This window comes from Psammomys obesus, unplaced genomic scaffold (assembly GCF_907164565.1).
Source record: "Psammomys obesus unplaced genomic scaffold, mPsaObe1.curated_primary_1811, whole genome shotgun sequence".
Classification (NCBI taxonomy): Eukaryota; Metazoa; Chordata; class Mammalia; order Rodentia; family Muridae; genus Psammomys; species Psammomys obesus.
The window spans coordinates 17,032,030-17,041,404 of record NW_026596091.1 but is presented as its reverse complement, the minus strand read 5'-3'; positions in this window follow the sequence as shown (position 1 = coordinate 17,041,404).

Sequence of the window (9,375 nt, the reverse complement as noted above, 5' to 3'; positions counted from 1 at the left end):
AATAAATAAATAAATAAATAAATAAATAAATAAATAAATAAATAAATGAAAAAACCACATAAGATATTTCCAATTTGATAATTCTATAAACTCAGCTGGCATCATGGGAATGGAGATGAAAGAAATGTTCTACCACATTTTAAATGTTCATCAGTTGTATCATCCATGCTCTTCCCAAGGCTTTGAACTCATCCATGGTTATAATTCGTGTCCTCATTACCCAGTCACCTGTTAAAGGGACCGGTGGCTGGGGTTCACGCTCCTAACACATGAGCCTGTAGCAGTCCTATCATATCTAAGAATGAACAACTTTAAACTTTTTTTAAACTGATGACACCTTTTAAGCAGTTCATAGATAACATGTTGTGGAGACTATATTGAGTATTATGTTATTTTCCTCATTATGATATTTCATTTTTTTCCTTCTTTGAATTGGGGCTTATCTTGCCAAGGAAAAGTATAGGCTGGCCTAGACCTCATAATATTCCTGCCTCCATATTTTCCATGCTGAGATTACAGGCAGAGATTTCATCCTTCTCAGGAAATATAGTACCGTATAAAGTCAACACAGTCTTTAAATAGTTTGCCATTATTGCAGTAGGCCATTTAAAAGTTGATTTGATTATAAATCAGTGTAAATGCCAGTGTAAATTATTCTCTTTGTAAAGTTATACTTTTATGCTGACAAATTACTGTTTTTTAATGTCAAATTTTTGTTAAAATTTGGTTCTCAATACCAGAATATTTGACTTTCTTCAGTGATCTTTATTGATTTATGTTTCATATTTATTTAAATATCCTCTCAGTTATTTTATAAATAAATGAATACACTGAAGTGGATTTTAAATCCATTTTTATGTTGAAATCAGGGATTAATAATATCTAAATTGTTTTTTTCTGATACATTTCAAAACAACCTTACAAATGGAGTTAAATGTACATAAATTTTGACATTTTATTTCTTATGTGTTTTGGTTTTTGTTTTACACATTAAAAATACATGGGAATACTGAGAACTCTGTAAGCTGTTATATTTTACTGTAATTCAGATGCAACACACAGCATCTTGGTATAGAAACCTCTTAAAATCCAAGTTACCAGGAAGGAAAACAAACGACAGATGTGGCATCCTGGAGTAATCAAGTTTTGGTGCCATGGAGACTGCATTTTGTCTCGTGAGATCAAGGAATGGACTCATCACGTGAGTTGTACTCTGTTTTCCTGTTTTTAAAACAGAGTCACAGCTGCTCTATGGAAAACGTCGTGAGGAGAATGAAAAGGCGAGCCACAGGCTGGGATGAAATTCATGCATATCACATATCTAACAATGAACCTGTATCCAAAACACACAAAGAACACTCGAAACTATGGATAAGAAAACAAACAACTCAATCTTAAAAATGCACAAAAGATGTGAATAGAAACCTCGCTGAAGATATGCAGATGGTAAATAAGCATATGAAAAGATATCCACGTCGTTTGTCGCAGAGGAACTGCATTCTAAACAGTAATGATGGACTATTACCCCTGATTAAAAGGCAAAACGGTCAATGAGAGTTGCTGGCAACGATGGAGAACTGCAGGAAGTCCCATTCATGGGAGCCACGGATGTAAAATGTCACTACGACTTGGGGAAATAGTTTAGCAGTTTCTTCCAAACCAAACATAGTTTTACAATTTAAGGAGGCAACTGTACTCCTTGGCATTCATTTAAATGATTTGAACACTTAGGCCCACACAGAAGCTTGTACAGTAGTACTTAGAGTAGTTTTACTAATAATGTTCAAAACTTGAAGCAATCAAGATGCCTTTTAACAGATGAATGGATAACAAAACCTGCGCTATCCATACAATGGAATGTTGCTGAATGAGCCCCAGGACCCGCATGGGTTAAGGAGAGAACAGACTTACCGCATGCTCTCCTTAGAACTCCATATGCACGTGGTGTTTTACACTCACGCATATGCACACTCACACACACACTTGTGTAATATAAAGCCAATTTTGTTAAATTTTATAGCTTCTTTGCCATTGGAAAGAAAGAAAGACTTGTATACATCAGCCCTCATGTCCACTGGTACAATTCCAAACTATTTTATTTGATAAAAATAGTTTTCAAGTGTCTGGACTAGAATTGTGGGATTATTCTCTAAACAATACAATATAACATATCAATGTGCTGTTTTCACTTCATTTTAAGAAATCTTGAGATGATTTACTGTATGAGGGATGTACATAGGTACAAACCCTATGCCATTTGAGGTTTAGGCATCTTAGAGTTGGATATGAGCAGCAGGTTCTTAGTACAATCCCCTAGTATCGAGGCACAAGTGAACCGCCCCACTGTTTTCCTGACATGGAGAACCTTCTGTTGTGCCAGACTTTGATGAAAGCAGTCTCCCTTTATAATTTCACACAGCATGTAACTAATGGCTATAATAACATTCTACAGAGTATCTTCTGGCACCATGCAGTTCCTCATCATGTGCAGATATCAGGTCCACAGAACATGTTTCTACCACAATATAGCCTCAGGCTATGCACCATTGGGTCATGATGGGCTTGTGAGTTGTCACAGTGGCCAGTATCTGTCACTGGCGGCCCCGTTCCTACATCACAACAGCTACAAATAGGTGTGACCAGGTGAAAAGGCCACTCGGCCCACCCCTAAGACTTATGAAGTATATATGAAAAGAGACATTCTGACAGTATAGTCTATTTTCTATGACAGAAAAACCAGAAATTAAGATAAGAGTACAAACAAATCAAGTAATAGTCATGCAGGCACTAAAATTACCAAAGAGCTGACTGAGAACCCGTTAGTGTGTGAAAGGACCAATAAATGTGTACTCTGGCCATAGGAGAGTCAAATTCAGGGCCATAAAAGGTGACCCAGATAATGAAATGAGGAGTGGAGGACTCATCTTGAGAATGTGTGACAGCTCTGGGCTGAGAGGGTGGAAGGAGATATGTCTTCATAAGAAGCTGCATTTAATTCTGAAGTGATGAAAGGAAATTCTGGAGAGTAACCTGCATTTTACTAAGCATGGGCCACGATGTCAAAGAATGCACATCATATCACACCCTCAATGCCAACTGTAATTTCTTGGCTGCTGCTTTAGAGTGGAGGAAAATTTTTTACATTGATGCGAATTCTTCAAAGTGTAAAAGTCAGAACATTACGCTGAAATTATATATTACATTGCAAAGTACAGATCAATATTTCATTTGCATAAATATGCATGTTACATTCAAAAATATTCTAGAGATTAGTAAGATATAGTTAGAATTGACAGCTCTGGGAATAGCCATCTTCCTTATTGAGGGAAGAGTGCAGGGTTAGGGCTAGGATTGGAGCTGGAGCTGTACTTTATTCTTTACTCTAAAGCAGTGCTTCATTGTAAAATGTGAAACAGCTAAATATGAACAAAACAAGCCTTTGTTACCAGTGAGTTCTTGTGTGTGTGTGTGTGTGTGTGTGTGTGTGTGTGTGTGTTACGTATGAGTTTATTTGGTGCATGTATGGGCTCATGTGTATGCAGGTACAGATGAAGGCCAGGAAACAGTGTGATATTCTCAGAAGCAGGAGTGACAGGCTATCATTACCTACCTGATATGGATGCTAGGAACCTAACCCAGGTCCTTTTCAAGAGAAGCAAAGTGCTTTTAACCACTGACTTATTTTGCCAGTTTCTATATAACATATATTATAGGCTTTCACCTAACAATAATATGAAAGGAAAAAAAAAAAAAAGAAAGTACTAATAGAGGGTTTGGTAAAATGAGATGTTTTAAGGTTAGAACATTACTATGATTATGGAAGCCTAATATACTGTCATGTCAATTTCACATGCATTTCAAATTTTTCATAAAAAGTCTTAAGAAATAACTTTTGTCAAATGATGTAATAGATAATACCTATTTTAGTTAACAAAGTTTGTCTTAGTTGCATAAACACTTTTATTAAATTTGAGAGATGCAGTAGTATAAGGATTTATGGTTTCAACTGTCAAGTTTTTATGTCTTAGAAGACAGTTGGTATATTAGCTCCCTCAAAAATTATGATAGGAGATGAACTGATTGGCCTGCTCTTTGATCATCTACCCCTGAGGAGGAAGCAGCCTTACCAGGCCACAGAGGAAGACAATGCAGCCAGTCCAGATGAGACCTAATAGACTAGGATCAGAAAAAAGGAAAAGAAGACCTCCCTTATCAGTGGACTTGGGGAGGGGCATGCCTGGAGAAGGGGGAGGAAGGGAAGGTTGGGGAGGGGAGGGAGGAGGGAGCTACAGGGGGATACAAAGTGAATAAAGTGTAATTAATAAAAAATAAATTAAAAAATTATATGATAGATAAAAGAAGGATTGGTGAGTTGTACTGAAGTTTGGGTCTTAGCATGAGAATGATGTGACTGTTACCATCATTTAGGTTGATATTAGCAGAAAGGGAATGGGAGGGGCATAAGTGTGATGTCACAAAGTTGTAAGGTATGGTCTGTATTAGCTACTTTTCTCATTGTTCTGACAAAATACTTAGCAAAAGTAATGTAAGAAAGGTAGGATGGGGTCCTTTGGCTAGCAATTCAGAGGAATACAGTTCAACATGGGCGGGAAAAGCATAGAAGTAGGGTGGTGAAATGGTTGGTCATGTGACAGCCGTTAGTCAGGAAGCAGGGTGTTGAATGCTCGTGCTCAGGTGGCTTTCTCTTTTCACCTTTGAGCCTCCAGCCTATGGATAGATGCTGCCCACCAAACACAGAGCTTGGTCTTCCTGGCTTAGGTAAATCTTTCTAAAATTACCTCTGTAGGTATATCAGACATATATATCCTAGTTTTTTCTAAATCCAGTCAAACTGACAGTGAAGACTAATCATCAGAATTCTACACCTCCAAACATATCATACTCTACCCATGGCCCCTAAAGTCTCAGGTTCATCTTATAATGTAAAATGGGCTTAGACCATTTCTCAAAACCCTCAGAATCTTAACAGCTCCAATACTGTTTAAGAATTCAAAGCCTAAGTCTAATCCAATACTCAAGACAGTCTTAATTTTGACTGCTTATAAAATCAAAACACAACTTACATGTTTCCAACATAATAAAATGATAAAATTCCCTATCACAAGAAGGAAGTGTGTCACAAGCAAAGATTGAACTTCAAAGCAAAACCAGAACCCAGTGTGCCAAACACAGTATCTTGGGGTTCCATGAACCTGATTCTGCCACATTACTGTCTGGCCACCAGAAACTTTGGTGAAGGACTTATTAACATGGGAATTTTTGCAGCTTGAATTCCTGCAGAGCTAGGACCGTGTGGTTGACACTACCAAGCTTTGCTGCCCTCTTTAGATGTGACCTTATCTCTTACATCTGCAGTTACTGCTTTATGTCTAATTGGCTCAACCAGGCAAGAGACTTGCCATTGCAGTCTTTGTGTGTGTGTTCAAACTTTCTTCTTTTAATTCAAATGAATTCACATGTTCAGAAGCTGGAATCTGGGATTTGCTCTCCCCACAACCCAGGATACTTCTTCTATTAGAGTGTAAGATTTCTCTTTAATATATTTATCTTTAACAATGATAGTTCTTTTTTTTTTTTTATCCATACCTGCTCTATGTGAATCTTTCAGCTCATTAATACTTTTTTCCACAGTGAATGGAACATTTTTAACATCTGTCTGAACTCTTTCACCGTAGCTCTAAAAGCAGTTAAGAAATAAGCATGTGACAGCCTGGACATTATGCTATCCTCAAACTTCCTCTGCTAAATGACTTCTTCCAAATAAAGAAATTAAAGACTTCCTAGAATTCAATGAAAATGAAGGCACAACTTACCCAAACTTATGGGACACAATGAAAGCAGTGTTAAGAGGAAAATTCATAGCACCTAAGTGCCTTCAAGAAGAAATTTGAAACATCTTATACAAACAACTTAATGCCTCACCCAAAAGCCCTAGAACAAAAAGAAGCAGACACACCCAAGAGGAGTAGACAGCTGGAAATATTCAAGCTCAGGGCTGAAATCAATACATTAGAAACAAATAAAACAATTCAAAGAATCAAGGAAACCAAGAGCTGGTTCTTTGAGAAAATCAACAAGATAGACAAACTATTAGCCTAACTAACTAAAAGGCAGAGAGAAACTATCTAAATCAGCAAAATAAGAAATAAAAAGGGGGACATAACAATAGACACTGAGTAAATCCAAAACAATCATTAGGTCTTACTACAAAAGCCCATATGCCAAAAAATTTGAAAATCTAAATGAAGTGGACAATTTTCTGGATAGATTCCATTTACCAAAATTAAATCAAGATCAGGTAAATAGATTGAATAGTTCTATATCCTCCAAAGGGGGCGGGGGGGGGGGAAGCCCAGGACCAGATGGTTTCAGTGCAGAATTCTACCAGACATTCAAAGAGTTAACTCCAATTCTCTTCAAATTATTCCACAAAACAAACAAACAAACAAACAAACAAACAAAACAGAAGGAACATTACTAAACTCATTCTATGAAGCCACAGTCACCCTGATACCTAAACCACACAAAGACCCAACAAAAAGAGAGAACTTCAGACCTATCTCTCTTACCAACGTTGATGTAAAAATACTAAATAAAATTCTTGAAAACTGAATCCAAGAACACATAAAAGATATCACCCACCACGAACAAGAAGGTTTCATCCCAGGCATGCAGGGGTGGTTCAATATATGGAAATCCATCAATGTAATCCACCATATTAACAAACTGAAGGATAAAAAGCACATGATCATCTCCTTAGATGCCAAAAAGCATTTGGCAAAATCCAACACCCATTCATATTTACAGTCTTGGAGAGATCAGGGATACAAGGCATATACATAAACATTGTAAAGACAATATGCATTAAGCCTATATACAACATCAAACTAAACAGAGAGAAACTTAAATCAATCCCACTGAAATCAGGGAGAAGGCAAGGCTGCCCAATCTCTTCGTAGCTCTTTAACATAGTACTTGAAGTCCTAGCTAAAGCAATAAGACAACAAAAGGAGATCAAGGGTATACAAATTGGAAAGGAAGAAGTCAAAATTATCACTGTTCGCAGATGATATGATCGTATACATGAGCGACCCCAAAAATTCAACCAGCTGATAAACACCTTCAGCAAAGTGGCTGGATACAAAATTAACTAAAAAAAAAATCAGAAGTCTTCCTGTATACCAAAGACAAACAGGCTGAGAAAAAATTTAGGGAAAAACACCCTTCACAATAGCCAGTAAAAACAAAAAGTACGTTGGTGTGACTATAACCAAGCAAGTGAAAGACTGGTTCAGAAAAACAAAAACAAAAACAAAAGCAAACAAACTTCAAGTCTCTGAAGAAAGAAATTGAAGAAGATATCAGAAGATGGAAAAATCTCCTGTGTTCATGGATCAGTAGGATTAACACAGTGAAAATGGCCATTCTGCCAAAAGGAATCCACAGACTCAATGTAATTCCCATCAAAATACCAAAACAATTCTTTACAGACCTTGAAAGAAAAATTCTCACCTTCATATGGAAAAAAAAACCCCAGAACTGCCAAAACGATCCTGTACAACAACAGATCATATGGAGGTATCTCCATTCCTAATCTCAAGCTGTACTATAGAGCAATAGTAATAAAAAACTGCATGGCACTAACATAGAAATGGAATGGTGGATGAATGGAATCGAATAGAAGAACCAGAAATAAACCCACACACCTACCTATACTTGAGTTTTGAAGCCAAAACCATACAATGGTAAAAAAGACAGCATCTTCAACAAATGGTGCTGGTCTAACTGGATGTCTACGTGCAGAAAAATGAAAATAGATCCATAATTTATCACCCTCAACAAAACTAAAGTCCAAGTGGATCAAAGACCTCAAATAAAACCAGACACATAAATTAGTTAGAAGAAAAACTAGAGAAGAGCCTTGACCACATTGGCACAGGAGACAATTTCCAGAACAGAACACCAACAGCACAGGCTCTAAGAGCAACAATCAATAAATGAGCCCTCATTAAACTTCTGTAAAGCAAAGGACACTGTCATCAGAACAAAACAACAGCTTACAGACTGGGAAAGGATCCTCACTAACCCTATATCTGACAAAGGGCTAATAATCAGAATATAGAAAGAACTAAAGAAGTTAAAAAGCAACAAATTAAGTAATCCAATTAAAAATTGGGGTATGGAGCTAAACAGAGAATTCTTTGTCGAGAATACAGAATGGCAGAGAACCAATTAAAGAAGTATTCAATATCTTTAGTCATCAGGGTGATGTAAATAAAAATGACCCTCAGATTTCACCTTACGCCCATCAGAATGGCTAAGATCAAAAACTCAAGTGACAACACATGCTGGAGAGGTTGTGGAGAAAGAGGAACCCTCCTCCATTGCTGGTGGGAATGTAAACTGGTACAACCACTTTGGAAATCAATTTGGTCCTTTCTCAGACAATTTAGGAATAGTGCTTCCTCAAGATCCAGCCATACCACTGCTAGACATGTATCCAAAATATGCTCAAGTACACAGCAAGCACATTTGCTCAACCATGTTCGTAGCAGCTTTATTCGTAATAGCCAGAACCTGGAAACAACCCAGATGTCCCTCAATGGAGGAATAGATACAAAAATTGTGGTACATTTACACAGTGGAATACTACTCAGCAATTAAAAACAAGGAAATCATGAAATTTGCAAGCAAATGGTGGGATCTAGAAAAGCATCCTCAGTGAGGTATCCCAAAAGCAGAAAGACACACATGGTATATACTCACTTAGAAGTGGATACTAGACCTATAATACAGGATAAACATACTGAAATCTGTACACCTAAAGAAGCTAAGTAAGAAGGAAGATGCTGGATAAGATGATCAATCCTCACTCAAAACAAAAAACGGGATGGACATTGGAAGAAGGAGAAAACAGGAAACAGGACAGAAGCCTACCACAGAGGGCCTCTAAAAGACGGTGTATCAAAGCAGATGCTGATACTCATAACCAAACTTTGGGCAGAGTGAAGGGAATCTTATGAAAGAAGGGGGAGATAGTAAAACCTGGAGAGGACAGGAGCTCCACAAAGAGAGCAACAGAACCAAAATATCTGGGCTCAGGGGGTCTTTTCTAAGACTGGTACTCCAACCAAAGACCATTCATGGATATAACCTAGAACCCCTGCTCAGATGTAGCCCAGTGTCCAAGTGGCAGCTCAGTATCCAAGTGGGTTCCCTAGTAAGGGGAATAGGGACTGTCTCTGGCATGAACTCAGTGGCTAGCCCTTTGACCTCCCCCATTGAGGAGGGAGCAGCCTTGCTAGGCCACAAAGGAATACAATGCAGCCACTCCTGATGAGACCTGATAAGGTA